Genomic DNA, 22774 nt, shown 5'->3' on the forward strand with positions numbered 1-22774 from the left:
AACCAGCATGGATCATGTAGTGATAGCTGTTTCAAGAAGACCAGAACAGCCAAGCAAACAATCCAAAACAATGAAACAAGAGAGAGATCCTCTAGGGCTTTAGTTTAGCAGCAGTGTTACTAGGTAGCTAAGCACTACTAAGTACTCGGTGATAAAAAATACAGTTCCTCATAGAGAGGGATATAGAATAGTATAGAATAGAAGTGTATCGAAAATGATCAAAAGGACAATGATAAGCTGTGACCAGAACATAACGACATGGAGTTTTACTACCAAAGGAAGTCTGTGAGGGCTAAGGTCATGTTTCAAGTTTTAATTACTGTGCTTAAGAGATCTACAAAACAAAATGCCTCTAATCCTTAAGCCTCCCTTGCCTGAGGACAGATAACTTCCTGGAATCCTGGGGGCTGTTGTCATGTCAGATAACAAGCCAGGTGTTCTCACTTTTGTAAACAAGGTTGGTTGCCCAAGCTGCACAGGATGTGCTTGGTCACACATAGGCTAGAGGTATGTAGGCAAGAAGTATGTCATAATGTATACTTGTCCCTGATTGGATGAAGGTAGGAAGTATGTAGCCTTGTGGGTTTTGCCAAAACAAATGTAGTTTGCAGCCATTCTTTGGGAATCTGGGGTATGGACCTGGCCAGTGCCCATTGTCTTGGCCAGTATTTACTAGTTTTAGTTTGCTTCAAATTTGGCTTTAAAATTGTGATAGCAGTCTTATTTTCTCCGATGAGATCAACAAGCCAGTATAGATTTTTTTTTTTTTTTTTTTTTTGAGACAGGGTTTCTCTGTGCAGCCCTGGCTGGAACTAACTCTGTAGACAGGTTGGTTGCCTTGAACTCAGAGAGATCCACCTGCCTCCCAAGTGCTGGGATTAAAGTTGTGTGCCACTGACACCCAGCCAAGAAGGAAGATTTTTAGAGAGTGTACAAAACTTTTATTGTGATAATAGGAGCCTTATATTTTATCCAAGAGGTCAAGCCCTTCCATTTTCAAAACACCCACTAAAACCTCATGTAAAGGGGCTGGAGAGATGGCTCAGTGGTTAAGAGCACTGTCTACTCTTTTAGAGGTCCTGAGTTCAATTCCCAGCAACCACATGGTGGCTCACAATCATCTGGGATCTGATCCTGTCTTTTGGCATGCAGGCATACATGCAGATAGAGTACTCATATACATAAAATAAGTAAATCTTAAAAAAACAAAAACCCCATGTAAAGACAGTGTTCTTTGGTGTTTTTGTGCAGTAAGCAGGAGACTTCCCCAGCTCACCAGTGCACTAGATCTGGGCCGAGTCAGGGACTCAGACTTGTGATATCCCGGTAGATAACAACCTTACAATAAAGCTCTTTGGCCAGGAAGGCTAATCAGGCTAGTGGATGGGTGTGTTGTAGGGCTCTGTGATCTCAGCTGGAGCAGAGCATTTTGTTATATAAAATCTAAACACATTGCAGACTGATGCTGTCCTGAAAGAGATGGCCACACTACAGCCTTCTACATTTACTCGTTTTTAAGCACTCCATGCAGGGTGCCCCATTCGGTACAGCTGTAACTATGGGAGTGCATTCAGAACCATTGAGAGTTTTCAACCTGCTACAATTTGTGAATGTGTCCATGGCTTGAGTGTCTGGTTGGGAAGCCATGGAACGAATGCTTTAGGAGGGCGCCATCTTGTGGACCTTTTGTTTAGCATCGTGACTATTTGAGTTCAACTTAACTTGCCAGAATTAAGTTTAAATTCTCCCTTCTTGGCTGGGTGTCAGTGGCGCACAACTTTAATCCCAGCATTTGGGAGGCAGGTGGATCTCTCTGAGTTCAAGGCCAACTTGGAGACGGAACCCATTTCAGTTGGATTCCATAGATCCCACAGAAGTGAAGGCATTGCTGTGGGAACCAAATCCTTGGAAGGCAGATCAAGGGTAGACTCAAGGTCCTTTAGAACCTGCAACCTCTTCATTATTTCCACCTGGCTTTATACACGCACCAGAAAGACAGATTGTTGACCAAAACCACAATTTCAAGTCAAATAGCTTTCACATTGTGACTCAGCTATATAGAGAAAAAGCTGAAAGACTCCATTCTCACTGGGTCACAGGCTAGTCATGCAGTTGGGTGAGTAGCACTCCATAGTCAGCTGGCTTGAACCAATGGCTATCCCTATTGGGTTTGGGGCAGAGGAAACAGGGCAGGCTATGTTACCTCAGGAGGAGTGGTTGTAGTGAGAATGTTTACTGGGAAAATGTGAAACCTTTAAAGAGTAATTCACCTGCTCTGTTCCATTCCAAAGGTCCAGCCCTAGTCTTCTCCCCAGTTACTCTGTTTTGAAAGGTCCTAACTTCCATTTTTGTCCTGGGGACAGACAAGAGCTCATCTTCCCCCTGGGAGGAGACAGCTCAAAGGCACACTGAGCTGAACTACTCAACAGGAGTCGAGGTTTTCAAGATGCTGTATGTTCCTCGGGTTCCAATACAACATCAATTCCTGGTCCTCTAATCTGTGTCCACTAAGGAAAACTCTTGGGCTGAAGAGATGGCTCCACAGTTGAAGAGCACTGGCTGCTCTTGCAGAGGACCAGGGTTTGATTCTCGCACCCACATTACAGCTCCCAACAGTCTGTCACCAGTTCCAGAGCACCAGATGCACACTTCTCTTCAGGCCACAGGTGTGCATGTGGTGAACGTCCAAACATGCAGGCAAAACACTCACACACTCAGAAAATAAAATAAATAAAATATTTTAAAAAGAAAAAAATGACAATAAAGTCAATTTGTTTAGAATAATGTGTTTCGAGTTCATATAGCAACATACTGTTGAAAATCCCCAAAAGATTCTGGAAGGAGTCTTGCTTTATCGGGTCAAAGGCTTCCAAGACGTTTCCTCATCTTATTTGTTGTTTCAAAGAATTAATAATTTTTTTTTTATATTGAGACAGGGTGTGGAGAGCCATTCCAAGAGCTAGCGGTTTCATAAGCAAGGCCTCATTTGGCTAAGCTTGCTGCCATTGGTTGCTTCTGCATCTGGTGACCTCTCTGCTTTTGCCACGTGGCCCATTGGGATTGGCTAAGCTTGGGAGTACTCAATGGCCCAGGGTGGACTGGAAGGCAGAGCTTAAGTAATGGCTCCCCAGAGGCAGGAGTGGAGAAAGCAGAAGGTAGGAGAAGCAGGCAGGAGGAGCAGGAGGGAGAAACATTGTTCAGGAACCCCTGAATAAACTGCTAAAAGGAAGAGCTTGGGTCACGTCTTTCTTGCCAGACAGGGAGGACGCGACAACAGGGTTTCTCTGTGTAGCCTTGGCTGTCCTGGGACTTACTCTGTAGACCAGGCTGGCTTCGAACTCAGAAGTCCGCCTGCCTCTGCCTCCCAAGTGCTGGGATTAAAGGCGTGCGCCACCACTGCTTGGCACAAAGAATTAGTAATTTGAGACCTAAGTACTTGACAAGTATTGTTTTAGGGTCAAGGAACCTTGACTTCTGTGTGCTTAAAGACGTGAGACATAGTCATAGCTCCATAGCACTCAGCATTAAGGAGCTGGGGTCTCATCATGGACCACATGCATGCTCCGCCTAGAGCATTTACAGAAAAGTGTGTGTATCTCATAGCTGGAGCTTTGAACTCGGAAGCCACTGACATAGCACACCTCCCTGACAGAGATAACAGGGAGATAACATCCTCTAGACTCAGGGGAATGATTGGGATTGATTTCAGATCAGAAGATACTTAGCAATGGCTTGTCCAAAAATGTGGGTTGTTTTCTTTCGTATGCTTGTCATTATTATTTGCTTTGGTCTTTTGTATAAAGCAGCATCTGGTTGGTGTTCCTGGAGGCCAGTTTATCATGAAGGAGAATATTTAAACCAGTTTGCATTATTCAGTGCTAGTTTTGAAGTACATTGTCCTGTTGGCAATTTTAAAGCAATTTAAAGCAAACCAAATGAATTATCTTTAAAACATACGTTCAGTTTAATGATTGGGAGGGATGGATTGGTAGTGCATCGATGGAGGGTGGGTTTCGACTTGTGATTGACCAGGCCTAGTTCTGATGTCACTTTTATTAGTGGACTGACCTCTATCAAACTCCTTGACCTTTAGAGGCCTCTGTTTCGCCATCTGACTAATTGGGAAGAATACAGACCTTTGTGAGCATTAAATAAATATGCAATAGTTTATCACAGAGCAAGGGTTCAATAAATGTTTACAATAAAAATCAGAACAAACACCTTTCCTAGTTTATAGGCAGGCGTTATGTGGTTAAAAATCTATTAGTGACAAACAGAATATTGATTTAATGGTCGTTGGTCATACTATTGATTACTGGGGTCTTCTCTGGGGACCGATGTCACCTGGGGTTGAGTATTGAGAACACAGAGATTAAAATTTTAAAAACAATTTATTATATCGAGTGTGCTGAGTGAGGGTTGACAGGTGGTAGGGTGGGATTGGGGGGGGGGGCGCTGTTTCCTGCTGTAGTGAGCTTATTATACCAGTAGGTGGCGCTCCTCTGTCTGGCCCTTCAATGCCTCTTCGTTCCTTTCAGAGGGATTATCACTCACACATAGGAGTCTCTGAGACAGTGTGGCTCAGTTGCTGCTTTCTTCCCCGGGGAAGTCTGTCTTCCGGAAGCTGGCATTTCCCCCATAAATATAATTGACAGGCCCTGGTTTTCACAGGCTCACCCGGGTCACTGCTACTTGTGATTGAGAACAATTTGTGGGAAAGATGGATGCTATTTATTACACTTTTTCAAATCACAAAGTTACATACCTTGGGGGACATTCTAAAAGCCCAACTAGAATATATCTCAGAGTCATTTATTGTGGACAGTGTGTGTGTGTGTGTGTGTGTGTGTGTGTGTGTGTGTGTGTGTGTTAAGAAAGCAAAGCCATTTATTTACCAGTTTCCATGCTTCATTGATTGAAGGTCGTTTGGGGAGTATTAATGCTGATGCTGGGTCTGGGGGAGATGCTGGGAAAGACTGCCTCCTTCACCACCACGAAGATTTGAGTATGAATCCCCAGTACCTGTGTGAATAGCCAGGCATGATTGCATGCCCGTTGCTATAGAATTAGGGAGCAGAGAGGGGTGGCTCCTGAGTGCTGTCTTGTCATGCCAGCCTCGCTGAAATTGGTAAGTAGAAGTCCTCAGCTAGAGAAATACAGATCTTCAGTGTGAAAAGCATATGTGTTTATTATTTATTATCAGACATATTTATTCAGCCTTCTGACTGTTGAGGGTGATATACCACAATGGTTGTCCTCAGACCTCTCTGGTTGTTCTCAAATGGCTCTGAATATGTTAGGTGCCTCTACTCTGCAGTTCCATGGCTCTGTATTTCCACTATAAAATGTACTTTCTTGTTTGGCTTTTGTATTCTTTTTCCTAAGCTATAAACTCTGTGAGCAAGGCAAGATCCAGATGGTTCACTATGAGAGAGTAAACTAGTCAACTGGTTAATATATGTTGAATAAGTGTTCTTACCAGGAATAGTAAATATTCCGAGTAGAAAAAAACACCTTAGTTTAATAATTACCATGAAAGCTAGTCTGAGTGTTTGGTAAGGAAAAATACATTTATTGAACATGGAACAATATTTCCGAGACATTTAACTCAGGCACGAAATGCTTCAGCAAGCCTCATCCGGAGCCTGTGTCAAGCTTGAAGGAAGCTGTTGCTTTTTACAGCTTTGTGGTCTAAGGAAAAAGGTGCAGATCATACATTTTATTTTTTAAAATGAATATTGTGGATGGGTAGCAGTTTTCTCTAAGGTAAAATGCGAAAGAAGGTTACTATAAGGACTGGGGACATAGCTCGTGGCAGATTATATGCCTCAACTGAGAAAGGCCTTGGTACTGGTATGCCACAAAAGGGGATTAATTATACCTGAAGTCTCCTCGATCCGTCCTGTTTGTGTACTTACTTGGGAAACTGAGCAGGAGAGAATTCAGCTGCTCATGAAATTACCAGGCAGAAGACATGACTGTGTAATGCAACAATCTTGCCAGTAGGTGGCATCAGAAGCTTTTTGAGTTGAAAAAGAGTTCCCAACATTATTCTCAAAATATCAGACCGACTTCGACAGGAGTTTTAGCATCTGATAAGCAAAAAGGAAGGAAAAAGACCAACCGACTTTCCAATAAGCAAAAGACAGATGGAAACACAGTAACCATTTTAGCTGACAGTGTACTGGAACACCCAGGATGCGGCTAATTGGACAGAGCTTGTCTGCCTGGTTTAGCCTGGGTGTTGAAAGCCTATTCTGAAAGGACACAGGCTTGCAAAGTTCTGATACAATGGAGAGTAGGTATGTTTTGCTAAAAAGTCAAGAGCTGCTTGAACGAATAGCTTTAAGATAAACCATGATGCCTGAAAATTGCTAAATTGCTGTATTGAAACATAGATGATAATCTATTTGTAACTTGACACTTGGCTCATCTCTTTTTCTTGTCTTTTTCCTTTTGTTTCTCCCCACCCTCTCCTTTCCTCTCCTCTTCTCTCCTCTCCTCTCCTCTCCTCTCCTCTCCTCTCTTCTCCACCTATCTCTCTCTCTCTCTCTCTCTTTTTCTCTCTCTCTCTCCTCTTCCTCCTCCTCCCCTCTCTCTCCCCTCCTCTCTCTCTCCCTCTCTCTGAGGGGTCTCATGTAGACTAGGTTTGATGGTAGCCTTGATGTAGCACTCTCTACATGGCTGAGGATGACTTTGAGTTTATGACCCCCCTGCCTCCTTTTTTCCAAGCTCAGGGATTATACGCATATGTATGTCAACACTCCTGCTATACCCTTGATCTTAGCCAAAAGGCTGAGAAGTGATAGCACTCCTGCTTGATGTGGCATTGAGGGTAGAACACAGGGCTCTGTGTGTAATAGGTGGGCACCTTACCAGCTGAGCTGCATTGCAGTCTGAATGAGTTGCTTCCTATATCAGTTGAATCTAACAGTTATTCTGAGTCTATGTACGGCAGGCAGCCAGCCAAGTACCAGAAGTCCATGGGCTCTTCCTTCATCCTGTGTTAACCTTTAAGACATTTATTTTCCTTCAGGGAGACCCTGCTTTTTCTCCATCACAGCCAGGGGACTCAGTCTGAGGGGCGTAGTACGAGGAGAGGAGTCAGTATGTCCTCCGACTTCTTCGCAAGTCCTCCCTGTGCAGGTATTTTATTCAGTCTGGTGGTGACCAGAAAAGGACACAGTGGTCGACACAGTGGTCGGCTTGCAGCATCCAACTGCTGTCATTGTTGAGGTTGGTTTATCCAAACCTAATTTTGGGAGCCTTTGGAAAGAAGGCTTAGACAGTAAAGTACTGCTGTATAATCATAAGGGCCTGGATTAGGATTTCCAATGTGAATGTAAAAACTAGGTGTGGTCATAGGCACCTGTGACCCTCCTGTGGGTTAGGGGTGAGGTGGGAGGAGGCTCTGGAAGAAGTTAGGCGCATCCTCGTGGTTTCTGGGCTAGCTAGTGCCATCAAATCTGTGAACTCTAGGTTTAGTGAGGGGCCCTGTCCCTGAAAATAAACTAAGAGTGACTGAGGACTACATTACATGTGGACCTCTGGTCTTCACACACGTACACACACACACACACACACACACACACACACACACACACACGCATGCATGCACACGCACCTGTACTTACAATACATACATACACAAACATGTACATAAGCATGCAACACACATACACACATCTAGGCTTGGCTTGAAAGACATGATCGTTTATCATGCCTGAATTTGACAGTCATGCCCTGAGGCACGTTCAAGAGAAGCATACAGTTAGAAATGTCACCTCGGAGGCGCTTACGTTGCCTGTCCTGTTTCCCCAGACAGGCTTGAGGGGTGGATGTTTGCCAGCAGCAGAGGAGGATGCCCTGTTACCTTCTGAGGAGTCTGTTGCTTGAGGAGGAAGGAACACTGGTACCCTGCAGTGGGGCTGGACAACAGTGAGTCTTTGGCTATACAATATCCTGGTGTACACCAGAGGAAGAAACACTTGTGTGCCTGTCATTGGAGAGGATTACTTCCCTGTGCTAAGTCTTGTTTTCCTCAGAGAGAACCAGGAGCTCTGAAAGTTGTTAACGCTGGTGACAGAACATACAGAACGCGCCTATGGTCACTTCTTGTGTGCCAGACACCCTATACAGTGTTTCGGTTGTCCTTTTTCCTGTTTCCTCTCCCCCCCCCCTTTTTTTAAAGTGGGGATTGTTAGACAACATTAGGAATGTTCGCTATTGAAAGCACACCATCAATATCAGCCTGCTATCACCTGGCAGCAAAGAGAACAGGGCTATGTCATGGAAGAGTGAAGAAGCAGCTGCAGACGAGCCGACTGCGGACAGGCAGAGCCTGCAGGGAGAGGCTCCCGGAGAGAGAGCTGTGACTCTGAAAGGAGCACATAGAATGACAGATACCTGCTGCTTCTTCCCAGAGCCTTCTCCTGTCTCCAGGAGTCTCAGCCTGCAGGCTGGAGGGAGGCACTGTTTCTTCACGTGCCACGGGCAATATGGGAGCATGGCTGCTTTTGTTGCTGATGAAAATATTATGGCCTTGGTTCCCTGTAATCAATTTACTGCTTTATGGACCCAAAGTCCTCCAGAGAATTTAATAAATTCACATAATGTTTCTAAGTGCTGCATTGTGCATTTGGAGCGCTGATTTAGCTGACAAATGTGAAAAATTCGTGTAGCTAGACAACTCCCTGGTGATTAGACATGTGTGGGAGCTAGAGAGAGCATGTTGCTCGGGAGAAGGTCAGCATTTACATACGCCGAGAGTCTCTGTTCTTGATTGGCTTTGTGTCTTTCCGGGCCTGATGGATGGGACCATCTGACTAGACATTTGGGGGGTTTTACCCATCTCCAGTGGGGATGCACTTTTGGTTCTGTAACAGTTTGCAGCTTACAGTCTGGGCAGACAGGAGGACACAGATGATGGCGATGGGAGGATCAATGACCAGGACTGACGGCTGGTTTAGATAATGCAATGGTCACTGAATTATGGATGGTCAGTTCTGAGGATGCCAGGGGCCTCCAAGGGAGCATTTTATAGTATAACATCACAGAGTCATTTGCTTAAAATGGGTTCACTTCAGCTTATATTGAATTTCCATGCATCTTTTTCTCTCTCCCCAACCCTAACTTCTTTCTAAAAGTAAACAGATTTACCAAAAAGTAATAAATGTTAAGACACATCCATTATTCAAAATAATCTCCTATCTCTGTCAATATATGCATAAGCATTATGCAGAGTTCTAATCAGCCAAGACCAGTTAATATTTTAGTTTTTCATCTTTAATATTATCTCACAGAAACAATAATGCCATTGTTATTTCCTGAGGTGGTCTGCAAGGCTGTGGCTCAAGTTGCCTGCTTGTAGCGAATTTCTGATCATTACCTTTAAGATGCTGGGTTTCTGATTGGTGTCTTTAAGATGCCGGGTGCTGTGCCCGCTGATCCAGATGCTGCTGTTTTCAGAATCACTGAGAGTTTTACCCCTGATTTTTGCATGTGTTTTGATTTTTGGCTTAAGTGAGGGTTTAAGCTTTAAGATTTAAGTACTCAAAATGGGACAAGTCGTCAGCAGGGATTTTATAACAGTTGCCGGGAGAGCAGGTTCAAATCCCTTGGTCCCCTCTAGTGAGGGTGACTCCGTTTTGGCCCTTTGTGTGGGGACACTTTACGTGTCCAATGGCTGGCAGGCTGAGGACTCTCTCTTACTGAGCCCATGGGGTTAGAGCTGCCTGGGATGTGGATCCGGCTGGTTCCAGCTGCCTTGCTGCTTAGAGGGACAATCTCTGCATGGATTTGGGTGCTGTGAGGAATGGTGTTCTAGCATCTGGGTTCTAGCATCCTCGGACTCGTGAAAGAGTGAGGCAAACATAGTCCGTTCAAGTACTGACAACCAGGGGCGGGACTGGAAGGACACCCTAATAAGTGACTTGAGGGCTCACACTAACTGTTGTAGGTAGGAATGATACTTGAGAAGTGAGTATTGCTAACTCAGATCCAAGATCCTGGTTTTTGGTAATGTGGCAGGGTCAGAGTAGGTCATGAAACACAGTTTATTTTTTATATTTTCCAAGTAAGCTTCTTTCTACCTATTCTTATCTGTCCAAAGCTGAGCAGGTGGGAGGCACAGAGGGGACAAACGACCCATCTAGAACCCAAAGCTAGGTAGTGTCTGTGGTAGGACAAATTCTGGGTCCCTCTGGTAGGATGAATTCTGGGTTCTGTGCCCTCCACCCCTGCTTTTCCTACTAGGCCCGTAGTTCCTGACTCTTCTGAGTATGAGAGCTCTCTTTTTTGTGCTACAAAGTTTAAAAACATGTAGATGACAGTAATTTTGGCTATTGGAAGGAAGGTTCTTTGTCATGACCATGATGCTCCATATTTGTTCATAGAAAGGATGTACAGTAAAATTCCAGGCCATTCCACGAGGCCACAGTTCTTGGGAGTGCAGGTTTTAAAATCATTGTACATGAGAGTTTACTTTTAAGAAGTTTTAAAAAATAAACTATGTTCTAGAGAGAAGAACAGTGTCAAGATATTATCTGTTACCCACGTAACCATGAAAGTCTTAATCACCAGGGGTCATGAGAAATGAGAGTTTGGGGGGCTTAGGGGTGGTCTCTTTGAGAAAGTGGGGAGCTTCTAATGAACTTCCTTTCTAGAGTGCAGTTTTCTCTGGTAACATGTTACACCATGCCTAATCCAATGGTATTGTCTTCCAGCCACCCATCCTGAGTAGGTAGAGCTGAGAAGCCTATGCGGGCAGGCAAGACAACCAATGGGGGCCACCCCTCCTGTGAGTATGTCCTTTGGTTTTGTCACTACCTTGCTGGAGTCCTTTGGATAAGTGTACCTCTATCCTTGTAGGGTCAAGGTTACCCTTGATTAGACTATAGAAGCAGCCCATCTGCATACGAATACATTCCTTCTCTTCTTCTCAGACGGACATCATCAAAGGACAGAGATGTGACCTCTGAAGGCTGGATACAGACTTCAACTATTGTACAGCCGCTTCATCTTTTTATTAGATTTTCTGTGTTTCCCCCCCTAGCTGCTGGATAAAATCCATACAAATGAAATACTGGCTCACTCAGTAAATAATAATGAAAAGGTAAATTCATTTTGCAGACGAGCCAGTACATGTAAGACATCATTTTGAATGACTGTGATGTCTTGAACTGATCACCAAGCCACGATGGTTCTTCAAAAATAATGCCCAGCTTTCAGGCTCTCCAACTGTGCCTGTGACCTTTTCTTAACCCTTTGGCTCTTAAGAAAAATTGATTTAAAAAAAAACTATGTGCACAATGTGCTGTTAAAATTACACAGGTTTAGTTTAGTTCCTCTCCCCTGGTGGTCCACCATGATGAACATGGAGGGACTGATTCCCTGCCTTCCTCAACCTGCTTCTCCTTGTCTCATTCAGTAGTCACAATGTGATAAAGACAAAGGAAATAAATGCCTGTAGACCAATTCTTTTTTGTTGTTGTTTCTTGGAGACGAGATGGCATATTTTATCTAGGTAGCCCTGGAAATCACTGTTTAATCCAGGGTGGCCTTGAGTTCATGACAATCCTGCTGTTTTAGTTTCCCAAATTCTAGGATGTCAGGAATGAGCCACCATGCTGGATGTGGGACTAACATATCTATCTATCATCTCTCTCTCTCTCTCATCTTCTTATCTATCATATATCTACCTACCTTTGTAGCTATTATCTATATATTTATCTATTTATGTATCTATCTACCTATCTATTTTTATCTATGTATCTAGGTATCTATGTATTTATCAATCTACATATCTATGTATGTATGTATCATCTATCTATCTATCTATCTATCTATCTATCTATCTATCTATCTATCTATCTATCTATCTGTGTATGTATGTATGTATCTATCATGTATGTATGGTATGTATGTATGTATGTATGCATGTATGTATCTATGTTTGTGTGTGCACATGTGTGTGGAGGAGAATGTTGGGTTCAGGCCGTGTCTGATTCTGCTTTTGTGGTATTCAGGCATGGTTGTTCATCAGGCCAGAATAAAGGGAACATTCTGTCCTTTTCATTGCTCTTTGGAATGGGTCCTCAGGAACTCTTGTTGTTTTGAGTGCCAGGGGAGGAAGAAACCCTCTCCAAAATGTTTTTCAGTGTTACAGCTCTCTTTCTTCAGGAGTAACAATGTCTGTATAAACTTGGGGAATGGGTAGGGGTTTTTGAGGTGAGCGTTTATCATTGGCTAGTGCTGGGATGCTGGGAATGCTTCATTTGCATGAAGAGGAATTCTAGGTGTTTGGTGGACATGCCCTTATAGGGAGAGAGGAAATTAGACCTGTAATTTGATCATTAGGCTACCTGACATCCTCAAGGATGGTGGAGGTAGGGGTTATAGGACTATCTGCCCTGGGGCATGCAGGCCTAGAACAGGGAGGGAGTGACAGCTTCCAGACAGCTGCAAGGTGGGAGGCACACATGAGGAGTCGAAGAGGCACTTGCAAAGACTGACAATAAAAGACTGCTGCTTTCAGAATGGAGGTGAGATGCACTTAACTCACCCCCCCCCAACTAAAAGTAGAATACTTGAAGTCCAGAAATTTCATGTAAGTACAGACATGCACTGTGTAGTAAAGGGATGTGCTCTCTGAGGACTGTGCCGCCCGGGTCTCACCACTGGAGGAATCCCAGACTGATTTTATACAGCCTAAATCGCTATGATGTCACCAGGTGAGGTAATCTTATGGGACCACCGTCATCTGCGACCTTCTGTATGGATGCAGAGAGGTCAATACACAGTGTGTACTGTGTCTCAGAAGATACAATTATGTAAGAAAAGCATTTGTGGCCTGCCTTCCAGGTAAGTCTTGGGCTTAACTGAGTGCTTGGAAGAGGAAAGTGAGTTGGCGCTTCCTACATACCAACTTTCTGCAGTGGCTAGATGGGTGGCTGGGAACATCCTTGTAGCTTCTGATGAGGCCAGCCTCGTGGGACTCACTCGTGGGATGTGACTGGATGAGCATCCCATCTGTAGAGAAGCCAGGCTGCTATGACAACCACAGGTGTTCGGGTGTGTTGTCTTCCGGGCCAAGCAGGAAACCCCTGGATCAGATATGGCCACCGAAATAGAAGGAAGGCGTAGCCACCTACAGGGTGGCTCAAGGCAGCGATAGGCAGAGAGTAGATGTGACATGAGTCAGCCTCTCAGCTAGGATCCTCTCCTATTGCTTTCTGGTGAAGCTGAGTGGAGCGTCTGTTTAAACCTCTGTCTTCTTAGCTGGAAACCAAGACTTAATTTCTTCACTGTCTTCTAGTCATCAGAATTAAATGAGGGAATGTGAACACTTTGCGCAAGGCCTGGTGCCTAGCGCTCACTCCACAGTAGCCAGGGATGCTATCACTACCACCAGTGCCGTGTGGTTGCTTGGACGGATTGACATGTGTGGCTCTTCCCTTTTGTGTTTATCTGGTTTTTTTCCTCTCTTAACTCAAACTATCCTTAGCTGTTTTCTAGCTGACACACACATTAAAGCATAGCACATTAATCTGATAACTCCCAGGCTTGAAATCTGATCCATATTAACAAAGGAGGGCCTTGCACTTTTTTTTTTTGTTTTAAAAGTAATAAACTTCTGGAAGAGGGACTGAGTTCCCTTTGGAATATAGTTAGTCTTCTCCAACATTTCATGTATACATATATGTCTACATGTACACATGCATTACTTATAATACACCAACACACAAGAAATGTACACATGTACACGTACATACACTCATGCACACACACAATGCACTCTTCACAACATGCATACACACATATACAAACTCACATGTACATACACATGCACATGCATACACATACACATACAGATGCACATATACACAAGCACATAAACACACACATACAGTCCTATGTAGTCTCATGGCTGAGAAGTAGGGGCCTTGCTCATGTTACCCAGGACAAAAACCATGTGGCTGTTAGCACAGCACAGAAGCGCGCCCAGCAAGGGGCAGGGCTAAACACGCATGTCCACACAGCTCGATGAGCGCTGCTTTGCTCTTCTCTCCAGCCTTAGCTACACTGACTTTCCTGCACCAGGAAGGTGACTAGCAATGGACACTGATTTTCCTCAAGAGCTCTGGGCGTGATGAAGCAGGCACTGCTGCTGAAGGAAGAAGAGAGACGTTTGAAGTGCTTGGGTCACAGAGTAAACCTGCCACGTCTTCCTTACTGAGAAGCTCTGAACTGTACATAGTACAGAGAGCAGATGGGTTATGGTTACCCTCGTGGGTGGACTCTGCAGCTAAAACTATTCTTTTGACTATTTGCTTTATCTAGTATTGTGTGTGAGTACATGATGCGTGCATATGTGTGGATGTCAGAGGATAACTTTTGGGAGTCAATTCTATACTTCTATTATGGAATCTAGACACACTTATGTTGGGTTTGCCTGGCAAGTGCTTTTGCCAGCTGGACCATCTCACTGGTCCCTTTTTTTGGCTTTAAAGAGAACCAAGAGTTGTCCAATGTTTTGGAAATTATCATTTTTTAAATTTACAATTTTATCTTATGATTTTATGTGTGTTAGTATTTTGCATGCCTGTATGTCTGTGTACCGCATGTGTGCATACCTTTGGAGGCCCCAGAAGGGTGCTGGATCCCCTGGGACTGGAGTTATAGATATTTATCAGCTGCTGTGTAGGCTGGGAATCAAACTCAGGTCCTCTGGAAGAACAGCCAGTGCTCTTAACCACTGAGTGGTCTCTTCAGGCCCTAGAAAGTGTTCATGCTTGTCAGAATTAGTCACTTCTTGGCTCCAACGGCAAGTATTTATGCTCTCTTCCGACCAGAAAATGACACTAAAAGGTACAGGTAAATCAAGTGGACTGGCCAAGCTGTGTGAGCACAGGAGTGTGTCTGCAGCTGGGCTATAGAGATCCTGGCAGACGTCTGTCTGCATGAGGCACCGGGAGGCCTCATGGGAAAGGATCCAACTGTGCAAGGCAGGAGCCAGGCTTCCTGAGAGCAAACCCAAACCAAGGCCTAAGGAGCCGGTGAGGGGAACAACTTAGGCTCTGACCCTCTGCAAACACAAAGCGATTGACTAGATTAGATCAAACAAGAGGAGAAAGGTAAGGGAGGAGCTGATGGAGTGCTCCTGACAGGACTCACCGCAGCCCATGCTGCTGAACTGGGTGGGGGATGGGGCAGGGGCTCCGGAGTGGCTTTGAAGACAGACATATAGCAAGTCTGAGGCTCCCATCTACACAATGGATGCTGGGGCATCTTCGTTCCCATTTCTACTTCCGAGATGGAATTTCAGAGGCTGGGTAATTTACAAAGAATACACATTTATTCACCGCACAGTTCTGCAGGCTGCAAAGGCCGAGACTGGGAAATATCAGAGAGAGTCAGGAAATGTGTATCCTGGAGAGAAGGTGCCACATTCATCCTTAGGACACTATCTTCCCGGTGTCTGATCTGCTCAAAGGTGTGACACTGACTCGTTCTAATCTCCAGTTGCAGGTTCTGCCCCATAGCACTGATGCATTAGGAACTGAGTTCCTAACACATGCATTCTGGGGTGACAACGACAATCCGTGGTACCTGGGAGTCTCAGCTTAGCAGGGTGGGGTGTCTGAGCATGCTTTGGCCTTTGACAATTGCTGGAGAGAGATTGGGAGGATGTTACACTGTGGCGTGGTGACCCAGGGAGCTTGCGACTTTGCAGCCAGGTGTTGTCTTGGCACTGTCTTCAGCTGGAGCGCATAGACTAGACCTGGCATTCTTATACTCTGAATCCCAGGTTTCCCTGAGAAGAGGGGAAGGTTTTGGTCACATGGATGCTGTCAGCCACAGGGGGCAGCTCCAAGGGGCTCAGAGCTGAGCACTGTGGGTGCGTGGCATCCTCAGGCTGCAGGAATAAATCCTTCAATCCTGATATTAGGATGTGGACAGTGGGTCCCAATCTGTTTCAGAGGGACTTGTTTTTTGAGAGACAAATGGAATGCACCAAAGGACTTCTGACTTGGGAATGGAGCTACAAGTCAGTGTGGACTGTCAAAGCAAACCATAATGTCCCTAGCTTTGGGAATCAGGGACAGGCTTAAAGCTGAAACCAAGCCAGACTAAAATGAATGAGCTACATTTCCGGGAGAGGTGCTGGGACCAGGGCTTGCGCATGTAAGTGCTTCTCTACAGGGCAACTCCCAGACCTTTACATTAGATTTTAGAATCTAGTTAAGTTGCTAAGCAATATCAACCTGTAATCCTCATGCCACCACCTCCCAGGCAGCTAAGATGACAGGCATGGTGTCGCCCACCAACCTGGTGACATATTTTTTTTTTAGGGTAGAAAGCCTATACCTTAAGATTCTCCTTATACCCTTGGAAATAGTAACCCGTGCACTTTCCTCCCAAGGTTTCTTATTTTTATTTATGTGTATGTACAGGTCTGAGTGAATGGATGCCACTTATATGCAGGTGTCTGTGGAAGGCAGAAGAGGGGATCCCAGCCCCTGGTGTTAGTTACAGGCAGGTGTGAGCCACCCTATGTGTGTGCTAGGATCTGAACTTCCTGGATAAGGCAGGAAACTGGAAGCTATCTCTCTAGTCCCCCGGATGCTTTAAATGAGATATGGAGTTACCCTTGTAATGTAACCACAACAACATGAATAAAATGCACCGATGAATAACTGAGAGTCAGCACTCACCCACACCCTCTTTCTGATCTCTTCTTTGATCCTTAGGTCAGTTAGCTCATTGGAGAGATGAGGAAACCAAGGCCCAGTGAGCTGAAGCAGCTGGCTTGAGGTTGTACACTAACAAGCAGCAGTGCCCAGGGGCAGACACGGGCAGAAAGAGATCAGAACGAGGCAATGTGTTCTTTAAGAGAGATGAGGTCTCCTCCTTAAGAGCTGGTCACACAGGGTTCTTTGAGGAATAACATGGGGCACGGTGGGCCATCCTCTGCAGAACTGTGCCAGATCCCTACATAGACAGTCTCCCCTCTCCCTCCAGAAGGTCCCTTTGTACTATGTCCCCAAATGAGGGGTGGAAGGATGAACTGGAAGGATGAGTAGTTTTGGAGATAAAACAATGACTCTGTATCTTTATTTTGTTCTTATTTATGTTGTTTCTTTTTTATGTTTCTTGTTATGCTTCCTTCAGAAAAGAAACAATGTATCAGAGTGATGCGAGGTTTACGCCACCCTCAACAGATAGGGGCATTATTATTGGTATGATTAATTATTTTGCCCTACATGCTGGAAGATGATATGTGGCTTACTTGCAGGGAAAGGATCAGGGAAAGGTAGCCTATAATTCTAATACCTGAGAAGCTGGGGCTGGAGGGATTGTGGATTTGAGGCCAGCTTGGTCTATATAGTGAGGCACTGTAAAAAAACAACAAATGAGATATAAAGAGGGGAGCTAAGTATTTCATTCTCTCAGATAACTTAGGAAGGCACACCTCTGTTACTTCATGTTCTATCTTCATAAAAGTTAGACCGATAGATTCTGATGTTTGGCACCAGGGTTGGGGTGGACAGAGATCTTTAAACAAAATACTCTGTATAAAGTAAAATAACGAAATTTCCTATTTCCACCCAGCCCTACCCAGACCTCTTTCAATCTTCTCAAGGCACGTCTTGTTTTTTTATTGCCCTTGCATTAACAGGCCTACTTCAAGGAGCTTACCATGACCCAGGAAATGGAGGCTGGCTAAAAATGGAGGAGAGAGGACAAGGGGACATAAAAGGGATTTTATGTTCTTTTTAAGGAGTCATTAAAGTAGCATAAAATAAGAACCCCTGAGACACACGTCTTGTTTAGATAGGACTCTGTCTGTGGCGAGGCAGAGGGCACTCAGGCTTGATGGTTAACTCCTGGGTTGGGTTGTCAGTGTTCAGTTGCATGTAGTAAAACCCACCTCAACATTTTATAACAAAGAGAAAGGAACCAGAGGGCATATGTGGGAGGATCAGCGCCACAGGTCCCAGCTGAATACGTAGTAGCTTCCAAAATTTCAGCCGAAGCTCACCTTGGCAGAGGCAGGACCTGGAAAATCAGCAGGCTCCAGGACCCACTATTAGTCACAGGTCATTAGAAGCCATTGTCTCTAATGTAACCTCAGAGACATCCAACTGGGGCTAAGATCTGGGATCTAGATGCTGGCTCCAGCTTGGGCTGTGATCTGCTTGCTGAATCTACAGCCGACGGATGCCTCTCTCCCTTCTGCACAACAGCACAGTCCAGAATTTAAATCTTACCAAATGTGTTTGCAAAGGAGTCAGAGATACAACTTTTATTGGTCACCTGTCAGCAGTGAGGATGGCTGGGCAGGCAGGCTGGAGCAGAAGCTAAGGAGATGGATGGACTCTTGTTAACACAGAAGTTTACTTGTGGAAAGCAGGATGTGGGCTCTGTTTTGCTTGTTTTTATTTGTATTCATACAAAGGAGAGTGGGAAATCTGGGCACGGAGGCTCAGGCCTGTCATCCCAGCACTTGGGAGGCAGAGACAGGGGGATTTTCATGTGTTTGAGGTCAGCTTGGGCTACATAGTGAGATCTGTCTAAAGCAAGCACACAAACAAACAATGCTCCCATGGTGATGGTTAGTCTTGGCTGTCACCTTGACTACATCTGTATCCAAGCAACTGGGGACACCTATGAGGGATATTTCTCTTAATTAAATAACGTCAAGTGGGAAGACCAACTTTTAATCTGGATCTTTTATGGTGGGAAGATCCACCTTTAGTCTGGGTCACACTTTCTGAAGGCAGGATGTGAGGGACGGAAGGAAGCTTGATCTCTGCTGGCTTTCTCTGGCAAGTTCATGCCTTCACTGGCAGTCCGGTCTACTTCTTTTGGATTCTGACATATACTGAAGATGAGCTGAGGCATGCAGCCTCATGAAGGCTGAACAACATCTTCTGTTGGTAAGTGGCCACTGTCGGACTAGCTGGGCCACAGCCTGTAAGTTACTGTAATAAACCTAAATAAATAACAGTCTATCACATGTGTCTGCTGTGCTGTGTATGTGTGTGTTTGTGTGTATTTGTTGTATATTTGCTGTGTATGTGTGTATTTGTTCTGTTCCTCTAGAGAACTCTTATTAGTATGCTCCCTCATTGGAACAACAAAATACCTGTGATGAATTTCTGTCAGAGCATTGGAATTATTTGGATTTTTACAAAGCTCATCGCTCTTCCCAGGGAACGTAACTGGAATGGAGTGCTGTTAGAAGCCATTCTGGGTTTAGTAGTGGAATCTTGGAAAGCAGAAGTGTGTGGTAAGACTTGGAGAGGAGTCCAGGGTGAGGGACTGGTATATGGCTCAGTGGGTAGTGCCACTTGTGGACAAGTCTGGTGATCGGAGTTCTATCCTTGGTACCTACCCAGAGGAGATAACTGATTCCTGTGAATTGTCCTCTGACTGCCACATACACACTACTGCGTACACACCCACATGGACAAATAAATGAATGAATGAGTGAATAAACAATAAAGTGATAGATTTAATAAAAAGTTAAAAGAAATAAACCACCAGCACGTCAAAGCTCCTGGGAGTCAGCCTTCCCCGGACACAGAGTGCAAACCTCATCTGAGACTAGATGCTGTCTGGAATAAACCACTAAAGATTGAAATAATTGCCTAGGATACCCTGAGACTGTTTTTATAAGCATCCATACTATTTTTTAAGTGACTCATCCAATTGGGCTTGGAAGTACAGATCTGCAATCCCGGCACTCGTGAGGTTTATTCAGGAAGACCATATGTTTGGAGCTAGCCTGGATTACATAGTAAGATCCTGTCTCAAATAATATTACTTATTTGAAATTTGATAGTATTGTTGTTGTTGTTGGGGCTGGAGATACTCCATGAATAAAGCCTTTGCAACCTAGTCATGGTGTGCTGGTTAATTTTATGCCTCTTGTCACAGACTGGAGTCATCTGAGAGGAGGGAACCCCATTTGAGAAAATGCCTTTATAAGGTTGGGTTGTAGGCAATCCTGTAGTGAATTTTCTTAATTAATAATTGATGGGGAAGGGCCAAGCCCATTGTGGTGCCATCCCTGGGCTGGTATAAGAAAGCAGACTGAGCAAGCCATGGGGAGCAAGCCAGTAGGCAGCACCCTCCATGGTCTCTGCTTCAGCTCCTGCCTCCAGGCTCCTGCCCTGCTTGAGTTCCTGTCCTGACTTCCTTTAGGATGGACTATGGATATGGGAGAATAACCACAATGAAAGCCTACCTCCCCCAATTACTTTTGGCCATGGTCCTCTATCACAGGAACAGCAACCTAAACTAAGACAGAAATAGGTACCAGGAGAGTGTGGTACTGCTGTGACAGACCTGGTCATGTTTTAGAAACAACCTTGGGCTAGAAACACCAGTGAGTGTTGAGAGCTCAGTGGGCTGTTTTGGGGGAGGTTGGAAGATAAGAATGTTGAGAGCAGTGCAGACCACAGAGGCCTGGCTTGTGACATTTCAGAGGGAAGCAAACTCTACAGGGCCACATGTCTGAAGAATCTGTGGTCCTGGTGAGCTGGGCTGAAGAACCAGATGTGATTAAGAAGAAACCTGGACCACTAAAGTAAAGGCTTTGTTTTTCTGGGACAATGGATGCTGGTTGGCTAGGGCTGTCGAATCAGCTGTGATTAAGATGAGAGCAGCATCACTGAGATGACATTTTCTGAGAAGTGCTTCCTCAGGGTCGGCACTTGCCAGCTGTGTTTCAGAGGCAGCCACGGTTGTACCTTGCGCTGTGGCTGGACTTGGTAATGTGTAAGAGTCACCCAGGTGGTACTGATTTTGAAGGCATGAAGGGGTTGTGCAGAGCAGCTGAGGCTCAGCACTGTGAGAGAAGTGACAGTGCAGTGAAGGTGTAGCCTCAGTGACAGTTGAAGCCCTGGAACTGAAGAGGTCATGGAGAAAAGTTGAGGGTTGGTACCATGAAGAGAGTCAAGGATTTGTGAAAGTGCAGTCCAGCTGCAGTACCATGGTTCCGGCATTTTGAAGATGCCAGTACCATGGGATGACTACCAAGAATGATAGCCTTAGTGGAGTGGAGCCAGTCAGAGCCTAGAAGTCAAGCTGTGTATGCTGCGGAGGGCAGAGCCTGAGAAGTGACCCAAGCCTTTTGGAAGAGCCGAAGACTGTGAGTGAATCCAGGACATTGGGCATTAGGTTATTTACAGTTGGAGAGTGGTTTTGTTGTTCAGATTGTGACTGTGTCCTGGGTCTTCTCTCTTGAAGTAAGAAAGTATTTAACTTATTTTTGATTTTATAGGAGTCCACAGTTGAGAGATTAGAGATTTTGAACTTTTTGTTTTTTTGTTTTTTTGTTTTTGCTTTTTGAGACTCGATCCATGCAGCCTTGTGTAGCCTGAAACTCACTATATAGGCCACACTGGACTCAAACTCACAGGGATCTGCCTGCCTCTGCCTCCTGAGTGCTGGGATTAAAGGTGTGAGCTACCATTTGTAGTAAGACTTTGACTTTTTAAGAGACTTTCATTGGTGGTTCAGTCTCTGAAAGCTCCAAAGGCCTAGGTTAGTTGACTCTATTGTTTTTCCTGTGGAGTTCCTATCCCCTTAGGGGTTGCAATCCTTCCTCCTATTCTTCCATAAGAGTCTCCAAGCTCCATCCAATGTTTGGCTCAGAGAAGAGGAGGGGGTGGGAAAAGGATTGTGGGAGGAGGTGTAACTGGGAGGGGGCAGTAAGCAGGATGTAAAGTGAGAAATCAATCAATCAATCAATCAATTTTTGGATTTTACAGAGACTTAACTTTTTAATTTTAGATTTATTTATTTTTATTTCATGTGCATTGATGTTTTACCTGCATGTGTGTCTGAAGGTGCCAGATCCTCTGAAATTGAAGCTACAGACAGCTATGAGCTGCCACGTGGGTGCTTGGAATTGAACCCGGGTTCTCCATGTTCTTAACTGCTGAGCCATCTCTCTGGCCTGAGACTTAACTTCTGAAGTCTTTGAATTGGTAAAGACTGCAGGATATTTACACTTGTAGTATGTCTTGTATTTGTGATACTTATCAATCTGAGATCTTGGGGACAAACCAAAAAGAAAAAAAAAAAGTCATGTCTTAAAATATATTGTGTGTCAAGTTAACAAGGGGTTGAGTGTGCTGTCCAGTTTCATGTCATCTTGACACAGGCTAGAGTCATCTGAAGGGAGGGAACCTCTCCTGAGAGAATGCCTCCAGGAGACTGGGCTGTAGGCAAGCCTGTAGGGAAATTTCTTAATTAGTAATTGAGGATGGAGGGCCCAGCCTATTATGGATGGTGCCACTCCTGGGCTGGCGGTCCTGAGTTCTATAAGAAAGCAGGCTGAGCACACCATGGGGAGCAAGCCAGGAAACAGCATCCTCCATGGCCTCTGTATCAGCTCCTGCCTCTAGGTTCCTGCCCTGCTTGACTTTCCTCAGTGATGGACTATGGAGTGGAAGTATAAGCCAAGTAAACCCTTTCCTCCCCAAATTGCTTTTGGCCATGGTGTTTCATCACAGCAGTAGGAACTCACACTTAGACCCATAGACTGGGGTTTGGGTCTCCCAGGACCCACACAAATGCCATTGGGGTGTGGCAGCCCACTTAGTGTCCTAGCACCCAGGAGGAGCAGACATGGAAGCTGCTGGCTACCTGGCCTAGGCAAATCAGCCAGCTCAGTTCAGCAAGATGCCCTGCCTCAGTAGGCAAGGTGGAAACTGCAGAAGACACTCAGCATCAGCTTCTGGCTTACACACACACACAC

Source organism: Mastomys coucha, unplaced genomic scaffold (genome assembly GCF_008632895.1).
Source record: "Mastomys coucha isolate ucsf_1 unplaced genomic scaffold, UCSF_Mcou_1 pScaffold22, whole genome shotgun sequence".
Taxonomy (NCBI): Eukaryota; Metazoa; Chordata; class Mammalia; order Rodentia; family Muridae; genus Mastomys; species Mastomys coucha.